This window comes from Notamacropus eugenii, chromosome 7 (assembly GCF_028372415.1).
Source record: "Notamacropus eugenii isolate mMacEug1 chromosome 7, mMacEug1.pri_v2, whole genome shotgun sequence".
NCBI lineage: Eukaryota > Metazoa > Chordata > Mammalia > Diprotodontia > Macropodidae > Notamacropus > Notamacropus eugenii.
Window position 1 is genome coordinate 56,310,798 of NC_092878.1, and position 27,468 is coordinate 56,338,265.

A 27,468-nucleotide genomic window follows, 5' to 3' on the forward strand; every position below is an offset into this window, starting at 1 on the left:
CAAAGGAAACCAATTATATTGAAATACATTTCTCAAAATACTAAAAACAAGTGGTTCAAGCACCTCTGCCATACAGGTAATGTTCTTTTCTCCTATTCCTTCCTTCCAAAAGAAACTCAGAAAAAAACAAAGGATAAAGAATCAGTTACTACAACCAAAGAGATTCAACATTTATTTTATCATAAAAGTTCAGCAAAGAAAACTATATACAATGATCCATGCATGAAGTCCGGTTACACACAAGACACATTTAAAACCTGGTTAAAACACAGTCTTCACAATAGCAGGGAATGAAATTGATGGGGCCGAGCATCTTCAGTCAGCGACATAATCATGTTTATATTTCGGATGCTGCTTGAATCCAACTCTCTCCCCAGCAATGAGGCACTGGATCACCCACTCTTGTGACACCACGGGCAGCTGTAACGCTTCTGCACACTTCAGCACTGAGGAAGGGCACGAGGGGTCTGTCACCACAACGTCAAATACCCCCAAAGCAACATCTGAAAGAACGAGCAGAAAACAAATGGAAAGAAATACATCACAGCCCTCTGTTATGAGGAAGGACGTGCCCTCTAGCCAGCCCATTCCACTTTGCCCAAACTAGAGACCTGTTCCGTCCATCAAATATCTATTTGAATTAGGACGTTTCAGTAGAAGGATACCATAGTGAGCGTCCCTGAACCCAGAGAATGGTTGTGTCTGGGAAAAGGTTTGGCAAATACATCACTGGAACCAAGCGGAAACTAAGAACAGCCCTGTGCTGGTGTCATGGTGGCTCACCTCACCTCTTCAAGTTGCTTGTCTTCTCTCAGTAGAACACGAGCAAGATCTACCTGTCAGGACAGGAACTTTGACCACAAGGCCCAGTCATTATAAAAGCTAGCCTGCCGTTGGCAAGAGGAACAATGCACTTCTTGGGGAAGCAGGGGCTTCCTAACATCCTTTCAATAGATACCTTTGTTCTGGGCAACTGAGTGGTGCTGCTTCACTGAGGCTGCTCCCCCAGTCCTGAGGATCTCAGACCAGAGTTCCAGGAAATTTTGCTGCTGGTCGGATACTAAAAGGACCTTCAGATTATGGAAAGGATTCTCACGGGGGTGCCTACAAAAAAGGGAACAGAATCAAAGATGGAAAAGAGCAAACGCAGGTCTTAATCTTCTTTGGGGGAAAACAAGAGAATCAATAACCCTACATAGAGAGTTCTCGTATATTTGGATGTTTTGAAAAGCAGGCTTCCTGAAGGAGCACGCTCTTGCACATTCACAATTTCTGCAAATAAACCCTTCAAAACTCTTCTTTTTAGGCCTTAGTGTGGAGATCCTGGTAGGCTTACCCCCTCCACTGCTCTGATTATCTCAAGTCTAACTGGTCCTCTGGTTCAGGGTCACTCCCGAACCTATCCTCCCAGAGGTCAGAAACATTTTTAAATGCTCTAAATTATGCAAATCCTTGTACACATTTCAAAAACCTTTAACTTCAGGACTAATTCTCTTGGATCCCATTGGTGAACCAGTTTAGCTCTACACAATCCTTTCTTGAGTCCCTAGGCCCCTTATCCTATCACTGATTGTAAGCTGCCAAGCCTCAGCCTTGGATCGTTCCTGGCACAAGTGCTGCTGAACAAAGGCAGATGAGACCCTTGCCTCCTTGTATTTTATGGGAAAAAACTGAGGTCATTCACCGTAAGGTACGTCTTCTCCTTCCTCACACTCAGATACCTTCTGTTACTGTATGTCCTTCACTCCTATCCCACACGAAGAAGTGGGGCTTAACAAGGCTGATCTCTACACTTGTTCAAGAGATCCCATTCCATCCCATTCCCTCCAAAAGACTGCCCCATTTGTCATTCCTATTTTGCAACATTTCTTTTTGCGAATTTTTTATTTTAAATTTAAATACAAAGTGAGAAAAGAAAAGAAAACCTGCCCTGTATACAGTAGACCGTAAAAGGATTCAATATAAAAATACATTTCCATTTCAAGAAAACCTATAAGATAAACACTACACGTTGTTTTCAAAGTTGCCCAGCTTTGCTTCTTTGTTGGTTTTGTCCTTTTTACTTTATTTTGCCCCTCCCTTTCCTCCCACCCTAGAGGAGGCTACAATGAAGTATGGATCTGGGGACATATACATAGATATCTACAAATATATCCATATACACTTAAGCAAAAATATCTAAGACATACTATGCTTACTTCCTCCCATCATCTGTTCTCTGAAGGTAGATAGCATCTTCCTTCATAGATGAAAGTCTCCATGTTTTTCTACAACAACCAGCTCATCATTTCCTACACCACGGAAAAATTCCAACCCAATCACATCCTATTTGAGAGACTGTCTAGGAAACTATTTTCCCACTTTTCTGCATTCCTTCTATTCTTCACTGCATATGTTTTATCTGTGTAAGAAAGTTTTCATTAAAAATAATTGAAATTATCCTTGTTTACAACAATGCTCTCACATTATAATACAGTCTAAGTCTTGATGCTGCTGAATCTTCCTTGACATATTTTTTCCTGGTTTCTTTGAAGTTTCTGACCTTTTGTTCTTAGAAATGACCTTTGTTGTTGTTTCTAACTCAGTAAAATAATTTTTTAGTAATTTAATTGGGAAGACGCTGAATAGATTAGTTAGGTAAAACTGTCATTTAAAAATTTACATTGGCTTTGCCTACCCATGATCAATAAATAAACATTACTTCAATTATTTAGATCTGAGTCAAGTGTTTCAGGGTCATGTTCATACACTTCCTGTGTCTGTTCTGGCAGGAATGTGTCCAGGTGTTTTAAATGGTCCAAGACAATGTTGAATAACATCATCGACACAGTGTCGCTTTTCTATCTTTTACTTTTGATTAAACCTATTTAACTTTAAGCTGTGTCTTCGATCATGATTACCATCCCTGCTCTTTTTTACATACGAACGTCTACCCCTGTCCTTTATTTTATCTTTGTGTTCATCTCTCATTTTTGTTTCCTGAAAGCAACAAACTCTTTAATTAAAATTTTTAATCTGCTATCCGTTTCCATTCTGTGGGTAAATTTGCCCCATTCACAGTCTAAGCTACAATGATCTGTTGTGCATTTTCCTCCCTATTCTCACCCTATTTATTCTATCCCCCCCCCCCCAGTCCTCCGCTTTACTTCTCCCTGCTACCTTGCCCTCTTATTCCTTAACCTACCCACCCCTCTGAAGTCCTTCCTTTATCCTCTCCCCTTATCCTCTCCCCTCCTGAATTTAGAAGACTTTTATACATACCTACCTACATGTGTTTCCCTCTCTAATCCACTTCTGAGGAGAGTAAGGTTGCAGCACGCCTCCCCACTAGCTTCTTCTGTACAAGTTTTTCCTTTCATGCCCCATCTGTATTAGATAACCGAGCCCTCGTTTGCTTGGATGTTATGTATTATATTTCCCCTTTTCAGTTCCTTTATTGTCCATTTTCTTCCCCATGCAGGACTGTACTTCACTTTGTTGGATAAATTACCCTTGCTTATTACCCCAGCTCTTTCCCGCTACAGGACACAGCAGCTGTCTGATCTTGCGTCATCCTTATTGTAGGTCCACGATATCTGGGTTGTTTTTTTCTTGTTGCTTCCACGATTTCCTCCTTAACCTGGGAGCTCCGAAGCTTGGCCATGATGCTCCTCTAAGTTTACGTCCTGAGCTCTCTTTCAGGGGATGATCAGTGCAATTCTTCTATTTCAACTTTACCTTCTTGTTCTAGAACTTCAGGACAATTTTTCCTTGATAATTTCTTAGAGTATTGTATAAAGATTCCTTTCTTCAGTGTAGTTTTCAGGGTCTGACTATTCTTATATTTCTCTCCTTGATCTGTTCTCCAGATCAGTTGTTTTTCTGATGAGATATTTCACTTTCTCTTCTATTTTTTCATTCTTTTGATCTTGTCTGATGATTTCGTGGTGTTCTAGAACATCATTAGCTTCCCCTTGCCCAATTCTAATTTTCAAGGAATTATTTTCTTCCTTAAGTTTTTGATTCTCCACTTCCAGTTGGTTGGTTTTCTTTTCCTAATTTTCTTGATTTTTTTTTTCTTTTTTCTAATTTTTCCTTGATCTCTCTCGATTTTTAAAGTCCTTTTTAAGTTCTTCCAAGAACTCTTTTTGGGGCCATTTGACGTTTCTCATTAAAATAGGAGTGGCTTTTTTAGCTCCATTATCTTCTTCTCAATAGTAACCCAGATCTTCTCTATCCCCATTGTAATCATCTGTGGTTGGGTTCTTTCTCCTTTCTTTACTTATTTCATTCATTTATTGATTGTTTTATTTTATTGTTAGCAGCTGTCAGTGCAATCACGTTCTAGTCCCAAGGTACAGGGAATGCTGCCCCAAGCCTCGGATCTTTCCTACTGTTACATGGGACCCACCCTAGAGCTCTTCTCTCCACTCCTAGGCCACACATGATTTTGCTCCCTCTGGTTCCTCGGGTGGCTGCAAACTACAGCTGTCATTTCTGCCCTGGAACTGAAGCCAGGTATTCTGCTGTCCTGCAAGTGCCCACAGCCAACAGGGTCCCTGCCCCTTGCTACTGCAGTCACTAGGTGTGTGCTAGCTCCTCCTCCCTGCAGCCAGTCTGGGACACATCTGGTCAGCACAGCTGTGCTTGGTGTCCCTTGGCAGTGGAAAGTCCTTCAATCTTCTATTCAGCTTTCAGACACCCCCACCTCCCACCTCATCTCCCCAACACTGTTCTGGAGATGAAAGTTTCTGAAGCTGGGGCTGCCTATCAACCTAGCTGCCCCAGGGCTTGTTTGTTCACTCTGTGGGATTGGCTTGGAGGTGTCTGCACTTCATTCAGATAGAAACTCAGGCCCCTGGAGTTTGGGTCTTTCCTGGAATCTTCTCAAACTGTGTTAGGCAACAACTGCTTTACCCCTTTATTTCTGCTGCTCTTAAGCAAGGTCTTTCTTTTGTGGAGAAAATGTGGAGAGCTGAAAGTTTTCTAACCTACATGACTATCTTCCCAGAATCCTCTCTTTATAACTTATTTTTCATATTTCATTGCCTCCTCGTTTCCTTTCTACTGCCTAGAGAAACATAGACAACGTATCTCCTCCATCCTGAAAAAAACAGCACTTGATCCTTCCATCCCTTAAATCATCCTGTATCTCTTCTGCCCTGTAAGACTAAACCTGAAAAAGCCATCTGTAACAAGCGCCTTTCTCTCCTCTCACTCTCTTCTTAACGCCTTGCAACCTGGCTTCCAGCTTCATCAATCTACTGAAATTGCTCTCTCCAAAGTCACCAACGATCTCTTAATTGCCAAAACCAACGGGCTTTCTCAGTCCTCATTCCCTTCGACCAAACCAGAGCCTTTGATACTTTCTTCTCTCCAGGTCTTTTAGACGTTACTGTCTCCTGGTTCTCCTACTTATTAGACAGCTCGGTTTCAGTGTTCATGCCCTCTAATTACAGGTGTCACACAGGGTTGTGTCCTGAGCCCTGTTCCTTTCTCCCTCTATCCTACTTCACTTGGTAATCTCATAGTTCCCATGAATTTAATTCTCTTCTCTGTGTTGATTTTCAAATTTACCTGTCCCAACTTCTCCTGATGTTCAATCTCTCATTTCCAACTTCTTTTCAGACATCTCAAACTAAACACATCTAAAAATCACTCATCTCTCCCCCTAAACATTCTCCCCCACCCCATTTCCCTATTTCTGTCAAATGTAACACCATCCTCTTAGTCCCTCGGGCTCATAATGTAGGAGTTGTTCTGGACTCTTTACTATCTCTCATTCCCATATCCAATCTGTGGCCAAGGCCTGTTGATTTTACCTTTGCAACATCTCTCAAATATGTCCCCTTCTCTCCTCAGACAGGCCACACCCTGGTACAGGCCCACCTGCTTCCGATCTCTTCCTGCTCCTGTCCACCCTCCAGCCACCAAAATCATTTTCTTGAAGTGCAGGTCTGACCATGTCAGCCCTCCACTACTCAATACACTCCAATGGCTCCCTATTGCCTCCAGGATCAAATATAAAATATAAATATAAAATTCTGCTTGTTTTTAAAATCTCATTTTCTACAGAAAGACTTTCCCAACCCCTCTTAATTCTAGTGCCTTCCTTCTTTTAATTATTTCCTGTTTATTCTGTATTCAACTTACTTGTACATAACTATCTGCATCTCTCCCATTAGACTGTAAGGTCCTAGAGGGCTGGGATTGTCTTTTTTATCCCTAGTACTTAGCACAACACCCAGCACGTAATATGCACTTAATAAATGCTTACTGAGTGAGAAGCCTTTCTCACCCAAAGCTTATCACTGCACACAGTACTGCCCTGCCCAGGTTCTCACTTGCACATTTGCTACAATGCTACTGAATTCAAAATGGACTTCAGAATCCTTACCATTCCAGGATCCTCTCTTCCTGAAGACTGTACCCAGCTGGCAGCAAGTAATTTCGATAGTTCTGGAGCTGGTTGGCATGGCAGCTGTCGTGGACCCAGACATGAGACACACAAGGGATCCCACTGGCAAGGCACAAGAAGTACTTGCGGGTCCGACAGTGCTAATCCGCAATCAGAAGACACTGATAGGCCACATTACACTGAGAAGGAAGAAATTCAGCAGATACACTCAGTGATTTTGTTCTAAGATGATCGCTGAAAGGTATTCCCAACAAATTGAGAGGGGAACTGAGACGAAGCCCTCCAGACAGTACCATGTGCCTTAGCCCGTCCAGGTGCCAAAAAAGCTTCTTATTTCCCTTTAATGCAACTCACCAAACCTCCAGAATGCCCTAATGCCCCTGCAGAAATTCGCAAATAATGCCAGTCTACAGGCCAAAAATCAGAAATGTGAAGTGCAAATTTCTTTCCAATTCCAATCCCCATCTTTTCTGTTCCTAGCAACAGTATTCTCCCCATGCTAAGCCTCAACTTTATGCCCTACTTACCCCAGCATCTGATGTACAGCAACTTCATGTAGCTACAAAAGAGGAAATGCTCACCTGGGCTTCATTGAAGTCTTCAAGAATGTAGCCAGCTCCTGCTCGAAGCTGGGACTCTGTATACTGCTTGTTGTAAGGGGGAGCTTCCAAAAATTCTACATCAAGTGAGAAGAACCAGTAAAATCCAGTTATTGCCAGAAACTTCTCATTTGTGATCTCCTATTTTATACTTGGCTTCCTACTACCCATTCTCCCACTCCCCAGCTGTCTCCAAAGCCAGTTCAAGGGTCTCCCCATGGATCAAAAGAGTTCTTGAAAGGTGGAAAAGGCTGCCAGAAGAAAGGGTGGTGGGACAGTTGAGGAATGGAGATAGGACAATAAAGGTGGAAAGAATATCGAGAATCTTCCCAGTCAGGACTGCATCTAGACCATGGCTGCTTACAGGGATTGAAATCCCCCAACTTCCCAGGATAGTCTGTTCCAATGTTCAATAACCCTTACCATCAGGAAGTTCTTCCTTATGTCTAACCTAAATCTCTCCTGCTGCAAACTAGCCCATTTCCTCTAGTTCTGTCCTCTGTGGAGATGAAGAACAACTGATGAGTACTCTCTTTACATAGACCTTCACACATCCCCCTCATTCACACTTTCCCCCCACCCACACTAACACTTAATGTGCCCAAAACGCTGGAGGCAGAGGCCGGGCAGGGGGAGCAGTACAGGAGTGCTGGAGGACAAAAAGGGAGACATCCCAATGTAATTTATGGATTATCCGGAAAAACTGTCTCAATTTTTGTTGAAAAATTTTTCTAGAATGTATTATTAGCCAACGCCTTAGTAGAGGATAATAAAAGAAAACCTGTTATTTGATAAATCAGATATTATATTTAGATGAAATCTGAATATTAATGATTACCATATAATCTTAAAGTTGCTGTAGAAGGTGGCAGTCACTGATACCAGGTTCTATCCTGAAAGCTTTAGGGGTGTTGTTTTTAAACAAATCCTCAATCAATTTTTTTTTCTTTTGGGTCACTTACTCCTCTCCAATGTAAATGGAATATAGAAATTACAAATGAGAGAGAAAATTCTGGTTAAGGCTTCTAGCCGACTGGATTCACATTAATTTGTTTTAATGTTAAAAAAAAAACAAAACAAAACCCAATCCAGTGCATGGTTTTCTATTTCAACCCTCCACCCTCCCCATCAAAAATTTCCAGAAATAATCACCTTACTCTATAATATTAGCTCATATTTATATATAATGCCTTTAAGTTTATAAAGTACCTTCCCCACAGCAACTATTGTGAGGTGCACAGTGAAATGTTAGCTTCGTCTTAGAGAAGAAAGGAAGGCACAAATGTTAAGCTACTTGCCTAAGGTCACACAACTAATAAACAGGAGAGCTAAAAACTGAACCTGGGAGATATCCTCCAGTCCACTATTCTAGGTCAAATATAAAACAGCACTCCAGGAGAAAATCAGAGCTGCAGGTCCCTGCTTCCGGTACCACCTCACACACTCAATGAACTCCTGAGCCAGTCATTTACATCTAATGCCTCAGCCTATTGATGTTTTCCACCAAGTTTCTGTTTGCTCTTCCTCTAATTATTCCTCTTTTGGGCAGACTTTAGCTACTCTATATCTCTCTTAAAATAAATACCAAAACTGGACATCTACAAAGGTCTGACCCGACACCACAAGAATACAATGCAGCGTCATTATGTTGACTTAATAGTCCGTGATGATGAGTCACATTCACCTTCTAGTACATTAGTAATTTCATTTCAATTGTTTTTTGTTATAGGACTGCTAGTTTTGTGCCTATTTAGGTTTTAACCTCCAACTGTATTGTCTTATATATTCTCTAATTTATCCCAGTTACTGCGGATTCAACGTCTGTATTTGGAGATACAATTTTCCCTACCTGATGGGACAGAACCAAAAACTGAATGGATTCTTAACAGTCCTAGAACCAACCACTTTAACCCGTCATCCCATATAAATCCCCAGGATGACCTCATGCTCCTTCCCTTCTCAGAGTCCAGTTACTTGGGAATCAATGCTGTTACATGATTATAGTGCATGAAAATGAGGACGATGAAATGGGGATTTTTATCATCAAAATTCTTAAGGGTGAGAAGCAGAAGGCTGGGAGAAAGAGAAGCAAGAAAGGAGAAAGAATATGAATGAGAACAAGATCTGGCAACATTAGGAAGGTAAAGAAAAATGAGGCCCCAAATATCAATGTCCCCTTTTCAGAACACAAATTACCTATACAATCAAATCCAAATATATAATCAGCTTAGAAGCCAGTTAATAAGCTATATATTTTTGGATTCCAATGAGTTCAAGAGGAAGCCTTTCTATTACACCTCAATTCTCTTTAGTGGGAAAAGCTCATCCACTTCCTGTCCCTTCCATGCCCCTATTCATTCTCCAAGTTATAAAACACACCACCAGTAACAAAAAATGAAGCACAATTGCTTCTCTTTTCTGCTAAAGTGATTCCCTGTAGCCTTCCAAGATGTCTCCTGCAAATCCTGCCCTCCTTTACATTTTTCCCATTTCTCTGAATACTTGGCACTTATCAGAAAATCCAAATTTTGGCTAACATTCAACTAATATTAACATTGTACAGGGAGGTTTGGCTAATGTTAAAAATTCAGCAAAAATAAATAGCTTGTTCATTAACTGGGGTTAGAGACACAACCCTGAAGAGCTACTATGGCTGCTGATCACTAATGGTGATACTACCGCCAAATACAGTTTGCTCTTCCAAGACTTAATGTCAGCCAGAAATCCGTAGCTAGTGTTCAAATATCACATTAGAGAAAAGTCTGAGCCTTAGCCATAATGGGTAGATTGATGTGTTTTTGTCAGCCATTCTTATTTAAATTCATACTTTCCTTTTTTCCCTCTTAAGAGTCTTAAGACTCAAGACTTTCTGAAGGCAGAGAACAAGTCTTTCTCATAACTCCCCATGATGTTATTAACATAATTGTACGTTTAGTTTGCAGTCAAATGGATGAAAAATGTCTAGAAATTGCTTGTTGACAGTCCTTGACAGAAGACCTGCTATCGCCACATATCCCCCCTTCCAAAGTCCCCTCAAAGCCAGTTGCCTTTCTCCCCCTCCCACCAGTTCTGCTACAGCCTTTTCCTTAAAACTTGGATAGGAAAGACGTCGGCTACTTAGAGGAGGCGTGTTTGCTTTCCTCCATCCTTAGTTCAGGGTCGATTTCCACTTGTTTTAGAGCTTCTCTACGTGACAAAGGGCACCAAGCACAGGCTTACTAAACAAGTGGAGCAACTAGAATAAATATGAGGGAAATGGGAAGCTATGTCAGAAACCCACAAATTTCCATGGGAAATGAGGACAGTGGTCTCACCCTCCTCTTCCTCACTGCTCCCAGTAGGACCATCTGGCAATTTAGATCGGTTGGCTAGCTTATCGTTGGCTGTGGCCATGGTGAGGAGAAAAGCATAGCCCAGAAACAAAGTCTTGTTGTGGGGTAACGGTCCCCTCTGGTCTTCCAAAGCTAATGGCTCTCCAGCATTGTCTCCACCTTCGCATGGACTCACAAATTCTCCTACTCCCACGGTACCTGGTTAAGAACAAAAACACCATTATTACAGAGAACTCTCACGTTGTACCAGAGCCAAGGAACCTAAGAATATAGCATTCTACACACAGTAGGCACATATAAATGTTCGTTAAATTAAATGAATCCTACCTGCCTGAGTACAAAGTAGTATACAACATTCCACTCTATTTTGTTTACTTCTGAGATGACAACTATGTTACATGAGGAAAAAACAAAAACAACTATGTAGAGTAAACATAAATGAAAATTTTATTTTTTTAACTTAAATAAAAATCATAATAAAATCAATGACACGGTGATATGCATAAAATGAAAAATCTTTCAATACACAAAAATAATTAGAATTTTTACACATCCAAACCAAACGTTTACGGGACTAGCTAGGAGAGGACTCATGGTCATTAGAACTCCCCCCTGGTCAGTGTCTGTTCTGTTACTGTTTCCAGTACCTGGGAAGGAGGTGAACCTGTTAGCTAAGGGTTTATGACACATCCAGATTTGTTTGATCCTCTTTGTTCAATTTTCCAGGAATAAAAGAAAATGGGTATTTGTGTCAGGAAAATTGACTGTAAGGCTCATATAAAGACGAAGATGACAGGTAACGTTTTCCCCAGATAAAAGAACGAGCTAGAAAGAAGCTTGCATCTAGGGACATTTTGACACCCAGATGATGAAGATACAACCAACAAGTCTGAACACAAAAACAGCTGCCCTTTTAATAAAACTTAACACTGCAATTTAATCAAACTACTTTCCTACATCCCAGCACCAAAGGAATAAGAATTCATTAAAGTTGAAGAGACTGGAGAAGCCACTGGAACATGGAACACAGGTTAGTAAAAGTCATGCAAAGTGCCACAATGAAGCAGTGCTGGACAGTCGCTGGACATCGTGAGACAATGAGTTCCCAGGTTCTGAGGGCAAATGAGACACCAAGAAGCACATGTACCATGGATAAGTGACAACCACAAACTTCACCTGCCTTTAAATTTTGCCCCCATCAGCCCTGATTCTTTTCCCAGGCCCCCCCCCCAACTACCCCCATCACAAAAATTATCATTTAAATGTTTCAGATATTATTGCCATTCCCTCTTTACCTTACTCTGCCAAGAATATTGTGGTGAGGGGGTAGAAAGGAGTGATTAACTCCTCAATGAGCTGGAGTGCCCTAAAACAGGAGGCTATATGAAAGCATCTTACGCCCTGCCTAGCTGAATACGTACACAGCTCATTACCAGGAGAACAAAAGGCCACATAATTAACACTACTTTGTTTTTCACAATACTTTATTATCTTTTGCCAAGAAGACTACCATTTGCATGTCATGAAGGTATCTGAAGGAAGAGCATTTACATTGTGGCAGACTTGCTGCCTCGCTTGGCAGGGGATCGATCTTCCTCAGGGCATATCAGTTTCCTCTTCCCAGAGAGAGGCCCCATAGAGACTCGGGGACTTTCGAGAGCTTTACGAGGAGGAGTGGCAGTGGCACTGCTGCTGGAGGTAGTGGGGGTGCCTGGGGAGTTGAGGTTACTTCGTCGTTTTCGCTTACGCTCCACCAAATTATCTATAACCAAGTAAGACAGAAAGTAATTAGTTCTCACAATATAAGGCCCCGAATCCTTCCCTCACACTTCCCACTGCACTATAAAACATATTCTAAGACCATTCCATATTTTGTTTCACACTTCTATGGCTGAAGATTTGTTTTACTTCTTGCTGAGCTGAGGAGGGTTGACTGAAGATTTGCTTTATCTCTGCTGGGCTGAGGCAAGAAGCCTAAGGATTTACTACAAGGTGGGGCAGGCATCCTTCAGTGGCCAGACTTTCCATGTGCTTCAGTGCAGCCCAAGAGAAATACAGAAAAACTCCACCTGGCCTCAGCACATGCCAGATACCACCACTAGGATTCTATCTCATCAACAGGTAAGCTACCAGTACCTGAGGCCCCAGTACACAAAGCTAGTGACCAGGCCTCTGGCCCCTAGCACAAGAAGCTTGGGACAGTGTGGCCTGTACTCTAGCAGGAAAGCTCAACTTTAAAAACTACTAAACAGGCTCCAAAAATGATCAAGAAGCAAAAACAAACACTGATAACAGAAAGTGACAACGGTGACAGGGAAGATCAAAACACAAACTCAGAGGAAAGCAAAATTGTCAATAAACCTACATCCAGAAAACCTCAAAGGGGGCATTCCCTTTGGTCTCAATTGGTCTCAAGCCCAAAATACCTTCTTGGGAGAGTTTAAGAAGGATTTAAAAAGTCAAATAAAAGAGGTAGAAGAAAAAACTGGGAAAAGAAATTAGAAGTATTCAAGAGAGAGTCAACAGTTTGAAAAAGGACAAAAATTGACCGAAGAAAACAATTTCTTAGAAAGTAGAACTGGCCAAATGGAAAAAGGTACAAAAAGCTAACTGAAGAAAATAATTCCTTAAAAATTAAAGTTGGGCAAGTGGTAGGAAATGATTCTATGAGACATCAAGAATCAGTCAAATAAAAGCAAGAGAATGAAAAGATAGAAGAAAATGTAAAATACCTCATGCGAAAAACAACTGATCTGGAAAATAGATCCAGAAAAGATAATTTAAGAATTATTGAAATACCAGAAAGCCCTGATCATAACAAAAAAAAAGCCTGGACAGCATCTTTCAAGAAATTATCAAGGAAAACTGCTTTGATGTCTAGAATCAGAGGGTAATACAGACATTGAAAGACTCACCTACTGAAAGAAACCCCAAAATGAGAACGCCAAGGAATATCGTAGCCAAGTTCCAGAATTATCAGATCAAGGAGAAAATACTGCAAGCAGCCAGAAAGAAATCATTTAAATATCACGGAACCACAGCCAGGATTACACAAGACTTGGCAGCTTCTACATTAAAGGATCAGAGGGCTTGAAATAGGATATTTTGGAAGGCAGAGGAGCTTTGATTACAACAAAGAATCAACTACCCAGCAAAACTGAGCATAATCTTTCAGGGGAAAAGACAGACCTTCAATGAAATAGGGGACTGTCAATTATTCCTGATGAAAAGAAAAAAAACCAGAGCTGTACAGAAAATTCAATCTTTAACTACAAGACTTAAGAGAAGCATAACAAGGTAAACAGGAAAGAAAAAAAGTGCTATTCATTAAGGTTAAACTGTTTATATCCCTACATGGGAAGGTGACACTTGTAACTCCTGACAGATGCATCTTTATCAGGATAGTTAGAAGAGGCACACATAGATTAGAGCATGTGGGTAGAAGCTGACTTTGATGTGATGATAAAAAAAATTAAGGGGTGAAACTTGTACTTGGAGAAGAGGAAAGGGGGAGGTAGGACAGAATAAGTTACATCACAAGAAGAGGCATAAAGACTTATTACAGCAGAGAGAAGTGTGAGGGAGGCCCCAAGGGGGGCAAATATCATTTGAACTTTAATCTCACTGGATTAACAGAGAATAAGATATACATACAGCTGGTTTTAGAAATCTAGCTTACCCTATGGGAAGTAAGAGGAAAAAGTGGAAAGAAAAGGGAGGGAGCTGATACAAAGGAGAGAGCAGATTGAGGAAAGTGATGGTCAGAAGCATAGCAGGTCAGAAGGGAAAGGGTGAAAGGTGAGAGAAAAGTGCAAACAAGGGGGAAAATAGGATGGACAGAAAGAGGCACAGTTGGTCATCAGAACTGTGAATGTGAATAGGATGAACTCTCCCATAAAACGGAAGAAGACAGCAGAGTGGATCAAAAACTATAATCCTACAATGTTGTTTATAAGCAGAGAGACACACACAGAGCAAAAGTAAAAGGCTGGAGCAGAATGTATTATGCTTCAGCTGAAGTAAAAAAAAGCAAGGATAGCAGTCCTGATCTCAGACAAAGTAAACATAGATCTAATTAAAACGATTTACTAGAAGGTTCCGGGAAGGGAACAGGAACAGACAGTGGCCCAGGAATATGCACCTGATCTCCATCTAATCAGCCACAAGTGGATACAACAATAACAAAGTTAATCAAGCTACCCAAAAGACTGCCTTTTAATACAGGCTTGACAAGGCTTCCTGAGATTAGCTGCAGAGAACACCGATCTTACCTAAGCTAATGTCTGCGGCCTTGGTGAGGGGTGTTACTGGCTCATATGGACCAAGCCCATACTGCTCCCTCAGTTTGTTCCCTTGTTCCAAAGATAAGATAACTGCCATTCGCTTGTACCATTTCCTTTGGCCCTCTTTTTCAATACTGTATTATAATTCCCCAGATTCTTTTCTGTGTCCTTTTACCACGCGTGGGAAGAAAATAAAGGAAAGCTGTGGTCAGTGATGCCATCCCACGTAGTCCATTACTTGTGTCCACTCTGTGCTCTGCCCAGTGAACCTAAACCAGCTGATTCGAACACTTGAAAGCTGGGCTATGACTACACACGAGTTGTCACAGCTAGTGTATTACCAGCCAAAGTGTATCCCACTACCGCACTGGAGTTGGGGGAAGGAAAGTTCGAGGGCGTCAGAAAGAGGGTTCTGGGGTAAGAGCCACCAGTTATTTCTCAAGCCAAACACTGCTGGCTTTTTGATGGCTCTAATAGTTCTCTTGAAATTACGATGTGCTGTAGAGTAGCTGATGTAACTCATTAATCCTTTTTAATTTTGTTTTTTTTGGGAAGTATATACCTGACATTCAGATTTGGAGTGGGCGGGCACCTGAAGAAAAGGGGAAACTGAGACAAGCTGGTACGAAGCAGAAATGTGTCTTTCCTGCTTGCTCCTCTCTCACTCTCCTCTTAGTCTCGTTGCTTTAATTCTTTTTTTCCTTTTCTTTTTTTTTCTTAACAGTACTTTTTCCAATTACATGTAAAGATAGTTTTCAAGACTCATTTTTGTAAGATTTTGAGTTGCAAATTTTTCTCTCTCCCAGACAGCCAGCAATCTGATACAGGTTATACATGTACAATCATGTTAAACACACTTCTGCATTAGTCACGTTGTGAAAGAAGAATCAGAACAAAAGGGAAAAAACACACCATTGCTCTAATTCTGACCCAGTTTCTTAGGATAAAGAGAGAGTATGAACAGAAACTGGGAGATCTGGGTTCTAATCATGATTCTATCACAACCAAGCTCTGTGAAATCCTCAACACCCTCATAACAATCCTTGGTTTGTCAATAAGCCTGTAAGCGTACGCCAATCGTGCTTGGTTGTTGGGATGTTAATTGGAGAACAGGGTTTCTAACAAAGGATTCTTCACACCACCTCATCCTCAAACCCATGATCAGGAGAACCCGTTTTGTTCTTTTCTACCGGCCTGTGTTCCACTATAGAGCTGGAAAAACCAACCTCTGAAACCCAAGGAGCCGACTTTCAGAATCCTGTATCACAGGCTTGAGACAAATGTCAGAAACAAGAGAGAGAAAGTAAGACTGAGTTCTGCTCGTCAGCATAAATTTCTTTACAATCCTTCCTGAGCTCCACAAAACTACAGAACTCAACAAGAGAAATCCCAAGTTTTAAAAGAAACACCAGCAAGTCAAGAATTAATCAGCCAGAGTAAGAGCTACATAATACTTCATAGACTTAAAAAAGAAACAAAAGAATTTAAAAAACAAGCCACTGGTACTGACTTGTAGAAATAATTCTGAGAGCTCAAAGGGATCGAATTAAATTATTTTCTCCAGGATTTATTCTGGAGACAATATATCTTTGGTGTTCAAAGAGCTAAACGCGGACCTACAAGAGCTATTTTCGTACCTAAAACCAAGTTTTCAGAATTTGGTACATATATCTGGAACATATTTTAGACCAAATTTTTGGTGTTTGTTTTGTTTCATATATTTGGTAGAATTCTTTCAGTCACAGAACAAAATTTTTTTAAAAATGGAACTCTTACTAGACATCATCTTTCTAAACTGCCCTGCCATCAAGAACCATAAGATGAGCAAGCCTGCTCCAGACTGACAAGAGCAAGCAATAGAAACTCAAGATTCCTAATCATAAAATATTGCCTGAGTTCTCAGAAACAAAATAATTTTTTCCTCATCATCTAAAGGAAAAGAAAAACTCTGAGAAAGGTAAACTGTTTCTAAGTAACAAATGAACAATATCTTACTACCAGTTTAATTCAGAAAGAGGAAACAATGAAAGGCATAGAGCAGAAAAGATTCTCACTGCTACCCCTCAGAAACTTGTACCCTGGAGGGGAAGGAGTGAGGACAGAAAGCCAGTTCCTCAAACCAGACAAAACTGGGTATGTGCACTTTTGCATACATGTGAACACCCGCAGGCATCAGTACAGCTTCTTCCTAGGAACAGTTACTTATCTGATTTATTTCAGTTGCAGTCATCTGTCTGGTTTTATCAAGACAGACAGTAAATAAAAAAGGAAGCAATCAGAGCGGCTAGTTTTGGGTGAATGATTTCTGACCGGACCCTAATGAATAGTCAGGTTGGGGGGACTTTTCAGTAACTGATGAAAGCACCCCACGTATCCAAGGACACACTGAGCTATTAAAAACTTTGCTCCTTTCATTACCTGCACTGAAATATTCATCCTCTGAAAGGGCTGTCACTTCTGTCTCCAGCGGAATCGGGTCACACAAGAGAATGTCTTTGCCCAACACATCACATTCATAGCCATCATCAAAAAGGAGCTTATACTTCCCAGCTCCAACATCTCGTGTTATTTTCCCAGAATAAAAATAGCCATTGGAGGACCACTTGGCTACAACGCGGAGCCCTACAAAGCTGTTTCCTGGAGAGGAGGAGTCTAGGCCATCAGATGGGCCAGCAACAACCTGCAAAGGAATCTCTGGAGAGTCGCTACGGCGTAAACCTCCAGTACTGCCATCTGCTCGTTTGTTGGCATCTGGCATACGGGGTACAATGCGAGTGAAGGGTTTATCCTCCGGCGAGACACTTGTTGAGATATCCTCGACACCAAGAGGGCTAGGCAAAGCTGTTTCTCTGAAAAGGAAATGTAGAATGAGGAAGTGAGAATGAGATGAATGAATTAAGGAGGATGCACATTAACTTCTCATTTCCCTGCCTCAGAGAAGGAGCGGAATGATCAGCCACGGATTCTGAAGTCATGAGTCTGGTCTTCCAGCTGCTCTCACCTTTACTCACATCATCTGGCAGTCCCTACACCATCCCCTCTTCTCTCCTGGCACCCCATGCACTACTCTCTCCTCCTCCTATTTTAATGAACAAAAACCCAACGAAGCACATCTCACTAATTCTCTCTAGGCTCTCACCCTAAGCTGGAGCTGACTCACTCATCCTATTCCTACCCATTCTATCAGGTTGGGGTGGTCCTTCCAGAGGGATGGCCATACAGTTACTGCTCATCTTCAGGGTCCTAACAACAGCCCTTCTGATGGGGTGGGAATACACGCCCACAACTTGTTTGTTTCTCATTTATACAAAGTAGTCAAAATGACACAATTGACTCCTAAAAAGCCACATATTTACTAATCAGAAAGCAAAGCACACACACAAAAAAAATCATTTAAAAAAACCGTTTCAAGAGAAGGAAAAATCAAGAATAGTCAAAACATAACGGTATACCTATAAAACTGGAACACATTCTTCTACCTATGCATACGATGTCCACGGGGGAAAGTGGGCACACAAAGAAACCTAGTATTGAAGTACTGTAAGAAAACTCATGTGCCCACAGCAACTTAAAACTCTGGACTACAGACTTTAAACAGTCTGTCCTTCACCTGCTATGCAGGCCTCTCTACTCTCCTGCTGGATGAAGCTACTACTCTGCTACTGTTAGGCAACCAGAGCAGCACTGAGCTTTTCTTTTAAACAGGTGCAGCAGCTCTGATTCTACAGCCTTCAGCTTTCCATGTGCGCTTATGCGGCTCTCTGGGCTTTGTGCTAAAGAGCAATTCAGAGAAACCCAGCCAGTTCTTCATACAGAAAGATTCTGCCTTCTCCAGTCAGGTCCCATCAGCACATTCAGATGCTGTTTGTCTTCTGTTAGCTGGAAGTTGCTGTTTTTATTTTCTCATTCTTTTCCTGCTGCTTTCATGAATTAGTAGGCAGCCTCTGCCCTGTTTCAGTTTCTCTTTCTACTATCAGCTCATCTCTTCAGGTGGATGTTGTCTTCTCATTCTTATATTTCTGCCTCTCTTGTCTCCCTTCTCCCTTCGCCTGCCCCATGCCTCCCAAATCAAGATTCCCTCAGGAATAGTGACTACTCATCTCTAACTTGGTTGAGAAACCCAAGATTCACAATGCTATCAAGTATTCTGCAAGTAATTATTACACAATATTTCTGAAATAATTTAATGGATTGTTTGGTGAATAATAAACACCTGTCCTAAACATATCATTTTACAACGCTGTGGGAGTTTGTAAAATAGCACTCTTACTCACAGTTTATTCAAGAATAAGAGGTACTAAACAATATAACTCTTAAAAACTCAAAATTAAACTTTTAAGTCACCATGTAAACTGTTGAATGATTTTCACGCTGAATTACTATAATTACCAAAAGAATGCAAGCTTTTGGACACTTCCAATATTTCTGTTTTGATCAGTGTCTAAAAGCACAATTCCTGCTGATTATTGTTGAATATAAACCCCAACATGAACTTGAATACAAAAAAGTCCCACTTAAGACAATTTAACCTTATGATGTTAGGTCATTAGGCTACATTGATCAGAAAACTATTTTCAAGACCACAATTTCATGAGATACCTATTTTTCGAGGTGGTCAATTTGCAAATTTGTTTTCCTTGACTGCTTGTCAATTACAAGGGAGGGTTTTAATGGGGAAGGTGAGTAATAGGAGAGAGGATTAATAACAGGCAGAGATAAAAAGGAGTCCTCCTAAAGTGTTTTGAACAGACTCGAGAGACAAGAGAGAAGCTGGACAATTCTGGAAGTAACGTATGGATTATACTTAAAGAGAAACAATGATTCATACAATGGAGATTTGCACTTTTATGTCCATGACTCTTTTTCTATTCTCCGTATCTGGAAATGCTCACATTTGTTGGTATTTTTCAAGTTCATAATTAAAATAACATTTAAAAAAAAAGAAACATGGTATTTCAAATCCTGTTAAAATTAGAGTCCAAGTCTGAATTTTAAGCACGCAAGTACAACAGAATACAAAAGTACAAAGTGAATAAAAAGCAAAAGTATAAATGAAAAACCAGTATAAAAACTATATGATAAGAAGTTTAAAACCCAGCAAGTTCTAGAAATATCGTACCGTAAGTAGAAAAACTGTAAATCACTTGGGATACAATTGAGGAGAGTATATTCTGGCTCTGGACTCACCATCCCAGGGTCCGTCTGGCCCATCTCCGCCTCAGGATCCTGGGGGTGCCCCGGGAGGTTGTGGGGGTCTCTTGTAAGGGCAGCCATGTGCCCCCTCGGGGCTCACCTACAGAGGCACTCGGGTTCCACTTAACCTGTTCACGTCAGTTAGCTTTTACAAAGGGATATTTATTCACTACGAAGATATAATAATAACAAAAATGCACACTTCCCCTCATTGCTTCAGGGAAACACTTTCTCCTAGAACACCTTATTCTCTGGGAAAACGAGTCTCAGTCAGACCTAGCACAGCTCCCTCGGTGCCCACAACTTGCCAGACTCCAAAACGCTGTTTTGAATACAGACGTAGTGAAGGGAGAAGAGTAGAGCTGGTGACTGATTGGATGTAGAGGGTGAGAGCCCGCCCCCGCCACACCACTCCAACCAATGGAAGGACGTCCGCCTCGGTCTCGTCCCCGGCTCCTCCCCTGAGTGGCGTGGAGTTATCGGCTTGAGGGGCGGGGAGGGGAGGAGGCTCAAACTTCCTGTCCCGCGCTCAAACAGCTTCCGGCGAGAGCCGGAAGCCCCGCTTCTGGACAGACTCAGGGACCAGGGACTGCTGGCCGCTCAGGGCTGGAAGGTGAGAGCGGGGATTGTGTGCGGCCAGGCCAGGTCAGCGTCGGGTGACGGCCGCGCGGCGGAGTCCAGGCCGCGCGGAGGCGGGCGGAGCAGCTCCGGGTCCCCAAAGGGCAAGTGGGAGGGGAAAGGGACGCTGCCCCCCGGAGACTCCTTTCGCGGGAGTCAGCCCCGCTCTCGGGGAGGGGGCGGGGGGGCCTCTTGTTCTAGGCCGCCGGGCCGCAGACTTAAGCCTCGGGCCTCTTCCCCGGAGGGCTGGGGAGCTCCCAGGAGCCCCGAGATGTCCGAGGTCTCCGGCGGGGTCTCTGGGGCGACGCTGCCTTCTTACCCTCGGGCGCACCCGGCCTCCCCCTCCCCGGACTCGGCTCCTGGTCCAAGGGCCCTGGAAGAAATGGAGGCGGGTGTCCGTCCCAGGGTGGCCGAGGCTGCGTCCGCCTGGACGTGTCGTCCCGGGCTGCCCTCGGCCTTCCCGCCCTGGCTAGGGGTCCACGGAAGGGCCGAGGGTGGCCGAAGGCCTGGCCTTCCCCCTGCCTTTTGGGCTCCTCGCCCCCATTCATTTAATGTATCGAACTCCGCAGTCCCTTAGTGAGTTTTGTTCCGTCTCCAACAAGAAACAATTGGAGAGGCACTGTTATTTTGTTTTAAGAAAGTTCCCCTTAGATCCCATGTTCCAGTGCTGGAAGCTCATCTGGGACAGTTTTAAATTGGGAATGCTTCCGATCGAGCATTTGGGTCCTTATTTTTGATAGAGGTCGCTTCTTAAAATTCGAACCCATTTAACCCCTTTCGTGCCGAGACCACCGCAGTGGGTTAGGACTCCAGCATGTAAAACGAGAGGGCAGATGGCCTCGAGGGCCCCCTTCTGCTCCGAAGTTATCATTCTGTAAATATCAGTGTTGTGTTTACCTGGGTCACAAATACAGAGCTTAAAAGGTAATTACTTCAGTCTTAAAAATTAAGGAAATTTTAAAATCGGGAGATTTGGTTTGTAGTGGAGAGACCACTCCAGTGCTGCTCTATAGTATAAAGGAAGTCGGTGTTGTGGCGCTCAGGAGAGCTAAATTTTAGCTCTAGCTTGTCTCTACATGGCTGGGTGCATAATCATTTATTTCTCAAATTTTTTTATCTGTGAAATATGGTAATTGATCCACGTCCTAATTGAATTATTCTAAATTTGTTGAACTAAACAGGATAGTTTTGACTTTATGAGGACCTTTGCAACTCTCAAATTCATTGGTAGTATCAAGTACACCATAATTATCAGTAGAATTTGTTGATCTCTTAAAGTACTACTCCATTCGAAAATTTGGATATTATCAATTTGCTGTATGTATCATGTTTCTTGCTTTTGAACATGTTTTGTCTGCAAAATGTCCTACCATCAATAGGATTTTTGTCTTACTCCATTAAATTATCCTTGTTATCAATTCCTGTGACCCAACACTGTACAGATAGGGCTGAAAGGATCAAAGGTACAGACTGGGCAGTGGTTAGAGAATAGTCCAAGTGGCTTCTTAAATTAGGGGGCGAGTTATATAGTATATTATTATTCAGTTTTTATCTCAGTAATTTTAACAAACACATTGCTATATAGTAACATGTGACTATTAAGCAAGTGTTTAAAATTTATTCTTTATGTTGAGGACTGTTATTGACTTAGTTATTATTTTAATGCCTCCTGTGTGCTAGGTAGGCAGTGTGGATATAAAATTGAGTCAGTTCCTTTCCTCAGGAAACCTTACTTGGTGAGGTACAAACATTTTCACACACAAGTAAATACAAGGTATGCACAGAATAAATATATAAATATGATGATTGGGGGAGCTCTGACAACTGGGGTAATTAGGAGAGACTTCTTGAAGCAAGTGTCCCTTGACCTGAGTCTTGAAGGGAGCATTGGCACCCAAATGGTAGGAAGGAAAAAGAATATATCCCTCCAATTACTCAAATATTGAGAAAAGTCTCAAGAGTTACAAATATTATCTCTCCATGTAGAAATATAAAGAGTTCAACTTTAGTAAAGTCCCTTATGATTTCTCTTTCTTGTTTACTTTTTCATGCTTCTCTTGATTCTTGTGTTTGAAAGTCAGATTTTCTATTCAGCTCTGGTCTTTTCATCAAGAATGCTTGAAAGTCCTCTGTATCTTTTTTTTTAAAATTTATTTATTTATTTAACTTTTAACATTCATTTTCACAGAATTTTGGGCTCCAAATTTTCTCCCCCCTTGTCCCCTCCCCCCACCCCAAAACACCGAGCATTCCAATTGCCCCCATCACCAATCTGCTCTCTCCTCCATCATTCCTCTCTGCCCTTGTCTCCATCCTCTCCTCTGTCCTGTAGGGCCAAATAACTTTCTATACCCCTTTACCTGTATTTCTTATTTCCTAGTGGCAAGAACAGTACTCGACAGTTGTTCCTAAAACTTTGAGTTCCAACTTCTTTTCCTCCCTCCCTCCCCACCCCCTCCCTTTGGAAGGCAAGCAATTCAATATAGGCCAAATCTTTGTAGTTTTGCAAATGACTTCCATAATAGTCGTGTTGTATAAGACTAACTATATTTCCCTCCATCCTATCCTGCCCCCAATTACTTCTATTCTCTCTTTTGATCCTGTCCCTCCTCAAATTGCACCCTCCTCCCCATGCCCTCCCTTCCATCGTCCCCCCCACCCTGTTTATCCCCTTATCCCCCACTTTCCTGTATTGTAAGATAGGTTTTCATACCAAAATGAGTGTGCATTTTATTCCTTCCTTTAGTGGAATGTGATGAGAGTAAACTTCATGTTTTTCTCTCACCTCCCCTCTTTTTCCCCAAACTAAAAAAGTCTTTTGCTTGCCTCTTTTATGAGAGATAATTTGCCCCATTCCATTTCTCTCTTCTCCTCCCATATATTTCTCTCTCACTGCTTGATTTCATTTTTTTTAAGATATGATCCCATCCTATTCAGTTCACTCTGTGCACTCTTGTCTCTATGTGTGTGTGCGTGTGCATGTGTGTGTGTGTGTGTGTAATCTCACCCAGTACCCAGATACTGAATAGTTTCAAGAGTTACAAATATTGTCTTTCCATATAGGAATGTAAACAGTTCAACTTTTATAAGTCCCTTATGACTTCTCTTTGCTGTTTACCTTTTCATGCTTCTCTTCATTCTTGTGTTTGAAAGTCAAATTTTCTTTTTAGCTCTGGTCTTTTCATCAAGAATGCTTGAAAGTCCTCTATTTCATTGAAAGACCAATTTTTCCCCTGAAGTATTATACTCAGTTTTGCTGGTTAGGTGATTCTTGGTTTTAGTCCTAGTTCCTTTGACTTCTGCAATATCCTATTCCATGCCCTTCGATCCCTTAGTGTAGAAGCTGCTAGATCTTGTGTTATCCTGATTGTATTTCCACAATACTTGAATTATTTCTTTCTGGCTGCTTGCAGTATTTTTTCCTTATCATGGGAGATCTGGAATTTGGCTACAATATTCCTAGCAGTTTTTCTTTTCAGATCTCTTTCAGGAGGTGATGAGTGGATTCTTTCAATATTTATTTTGCCCTCTGGTTCTAGAATATCAGGGCAGTTTTCCTTGATAATTTCATGAAAGGTGATGTCTAGGCTCTTTTTTAGACCATGGCTTTCAGGTAGTCCCATAATTTTTCAGTTTCCTCTCCTGGATCTATTTTCCAGGTCAGTTGTTTTTCTTTTGAGATATTTCACATTGTTTTCTATTTTTTCATTGTTTTGTCATTTCTTGGTTTCTCATAAAGTCATTAGCTTCCATCTGTTCCATTCTAATTTTTGAAGAACTATTTTCTATTCCCAACAGACTCTTGAGGCAAAATGCCTTCCACATTCAGAGAAAGAACTATGGAATTTGATGGCAGAATGAAGCAGACCATTTTCTTTTGTATTATGTTTTGTTTTGTTTTATGATTTCTCCCATCAATTTTAATTCTTCTATGCAACATGTCTAAGGTGAAAATGTATTTAATAGGAATGTATGTGTAGAACCTATATAAAAATGTATGCTGTCTTGGGGGTGGGAGAAGGAGGTGAAGGGGGGGGAAATTCTAAGATATATGGAAGTTATTGTAGAACACAGAAAACAAAATAATATAATTTTTAAAAAAAAACTATTTTCTTTAGTGAGCTTTTGAACCTCCTTTTCTGTTTGGCAAATTCTGCTTTTTAAAGCATTCTCCTCATTGGCTTTTTGGACCTTTTTTGCCATTTGGGTTAGTCTATTTTTAAAACTGATATTTTCATCAGCATTTTTTTGGGTCTCCTTTAGCAAGCTGTTGACTCGCTTTTCATGATTTTCTTGCATCACTCTCATTTCTCTTCCCAATTTTTCCTCCATCTCGCCTACTTGATTTTCAAAATCCTTTTTGAGCTCTTCCGTGGCTGAGGCCATTGCATTTTTTTTTTTTTTTTTAGGTTTTTGATGCGGAAGCCTTGACTTTTATGTCTTCCTCGATGGTATGCTTTGTTCTTCCTCATCAGAAAGGATGAAAGAAAAAACCTATTCACCAAGAAAGTAACCTTCTATAGTCTTTTTTCTTTTTTTCCTTTTGGGGCATTTTCCCAGCCTGTTCCTTGACTTTTGAGTCCTTTGTCAAGTGGAGCGTATACTCAAGGGACCTGTAAATTCTCAGTTCCTCCAAGGTGGCACAATCAAGGGAGAGGAGTTTATTCCTCTCCTTACCTGTGTTCTGGTCTGGGAGCAACCCCAAGTTTTTCTGCCCAGGATCTGTGAGTAGAATTCCTTCCTTGGGGCCTCCAACAGCTCCACCACACCAGCACTCTTCCTCACCCAAGGATCGCCGCTCAGAGCTGAGACCCAGATCAGTTGCTCAATTCCTCCAGGGTCTTTAGGCTGAGGGCTCCAAAAATAGACTCACTGCAGCTGCCAGGGTGTAAGGCCAGACCCTGCTCCCTTCTCACCCAGGTGAAAGAACTTTCTCACTGACCTTTGAAGCTGTCTTTGGTGTTTGTGATTTGAGAAATCTGGGAACTGCAACTGCTTCCCATAATTCTGCACCCTGAAGCCTGCTCTGGTCCCATCCTCACCGAGCCACGTGGCCAAGACTGGGCTCCGCTCCAAGCCAGGTGTGATAGACCTTCCTGTTGGCCTTCCAGGCTGCCTTGGGCTGGAAATCATGTTCACTCTGTCGTTTTTGTGGCTTCTGCTGCTCTCGAATTTGTGTAGAGTCATTTTTTACAAGTATTTTATGGGTTATGGGGCGGGGCAGCTACTGTAGGTTTCCTTCTCAGTCATTTTGGCTCTGCCCCCCTCTTGGTCTTCTTTTCACCCCCACCTCGCCTCCAGATCCGCCCAGCCAGTGCTTGGGGTCTGAGATTCAAATGCTGCTTCCCAGCCTCAGGGCTATTCAGTGTGAGATTAAGTTCAGGTGCTCAGGTGGGGGCAGGGCTGCCACACTGGACTCAGTTCCCTCAGGGGGTTTATGCTGAGACCTTCAACAATGGATTGGAGCCTGTCCGCCTTGGGAGCCCCTGTCCGCTGCCCCCACGGCTGCCTCCCGAGGGGGCCCGAGCCACGGGGACACCCCACTCCCCTCTCGACCAGCCAAAGAGACCCTCTCACTGATCCTTGTCACCTGTGGGTGGAGGGACCTACGTGGCTGCTGGAGATTCGTCCCTGAAGCCTGCTGGGATCTGTTCCTCTCGGTGCCACGGGCAAGGCAGGGCTGGGCTCCGCTCCAGGTCCGGGGCATGATGGACCTTTCATGTCAGGTTTTCAGGGCTCTCTGGAACAGAAATCTCCTCCACTCTGTTGTTCTGTGGCTTCTGCTGCTCCAGAATTTGTTGGGAGTTCTTCTTTACAGATATTTTATGGGCTGTGGGTTTGGAGCTAGCATATGTGTGTCTTTCTACTCCGCCATCTTGGCTCCTCCCCTCCAGCTCTGCCCCCTCTTGACATCTACTCTTTACAATTGGAGAAGAGAGAGAGAGAGAGAGAGAGAGAGAGAGAGAGAGATGAAACCTGCATGTATACATTTAGGAGTTATTGGCATAGGGAATATAGATTGTTGAATCCTTGGAGCCTTGTTGAGATCACAGAGTGTAAAGATAGAAGGGAAGAAGGCCCCAAACAGCCCACAGTTACATACATATAAAGGTACTTAGACATGATCCTGCAAAGAGTACCCTAGAAAGATCCATTGGACAGATAGGAAGAGAAACATAACAGAACATTTTCACAGAAATGCAGGGAGACTTGTGAATAGTGTTAAATGGTATGGAGGTGTCAAGCAGGGGTGATTATTGAGGAAAAAGTCTTTGAGTTTGGCAATTAAGCAGTGATTGGTAACTTTAGAGAAAGTTAGTCATTGGAGATCCTGTTGAGCAATGAGGCCAGAAGCAAAAAAATTGCAAGGGATTGAGAAATGAATGAGAGCAGAAGAAGGAGGCAACAAGTATAAACTTATTTTCTGGGAGTTTTGAGTGTGAAAGGGACTGTAGCTTGAGAGAATAATAGTGAAGAATAGTCAGATTATCCCAGTTTTCTAGACGGGGATATAGATGCACAGATCACATAGCCAAAAGGCAGTAGTCTTAATCCAAATGAAGTGGTTTCTATGGCACAACCCCTGCCTATTGGACTCAGTTGTATGTAAGATTATTTGGATCACTTTATTAGGTTTTATTCATTTTAACTTCCTAGTTATGATAGGATACCTATTACCATTTTCCAAAGATTACCGAGGTCCACATAGAGAAGTAATTTGTTCAGGTCCTGGGTCACACAGATTAGTGGTAGTCAAGATTTTGGTTAAGAGATCTTAGACTTTTTGGCACAGTACTACTCCTTTTTTCAGTTTACTGTTATTTGATGATAATAAAAATGAACACGAAGTACAATTACATTGTAGGAAAAGGCAGCAAGTTATCAGACATTAGTTACTGGTCTTTAATTAAGAGAATAGAAAAGAGTTCTTTAGACATTATTGATGAGAAAAACTACTGGTTTCATGTGTTTGCTTTGCAACTATTGTCAGGATTGTTCTGTTTGAGACTATTAAGTTCAAGGCTTTTGTTGTTCTCTGAGTGCAT

The 27,468-nt window shown here is 41.9% G+C and overlaps 1 protein-coding gene and 1 pseudogene across 5 annotated transcripts in view; one reads left to right on the plus strand and one right to left on the minus strand.

Annotated features, from left to right (window-relative positions):
- Positions 1-145: 145 nt before the first annotated feature.
- Positions 146-20,087, minus strand: LOC140514479 (TP53-binding protein 1-like; annotated as a pseudogene).
- Positions 20,088-20,260: 173 nt separating this feature from the next.
- Positions 20,261-27,468, plus strand: part of ZNF410 (zinc finger protein 410) — a 47,447-nt gene continuing 40,239 nt past the window's right edge. For 3 of the 5 annotated variants that reach the window (XM_072624889.1, XM_072624891.1, XM_072624890.1), the window contains exon 1: positions 20,301-20,417. The gene's annotated coding sequence lies outside the window, so the exon portion shown is untranslated. Of the gene's footprint in view, positions 20,418-25,330; positions 25,504-27,468 lie in introns of those variants that run through there. The other 2 variants (XM_072624887.1, XM_072624888.1) reach the window with 2 other exon arrangements.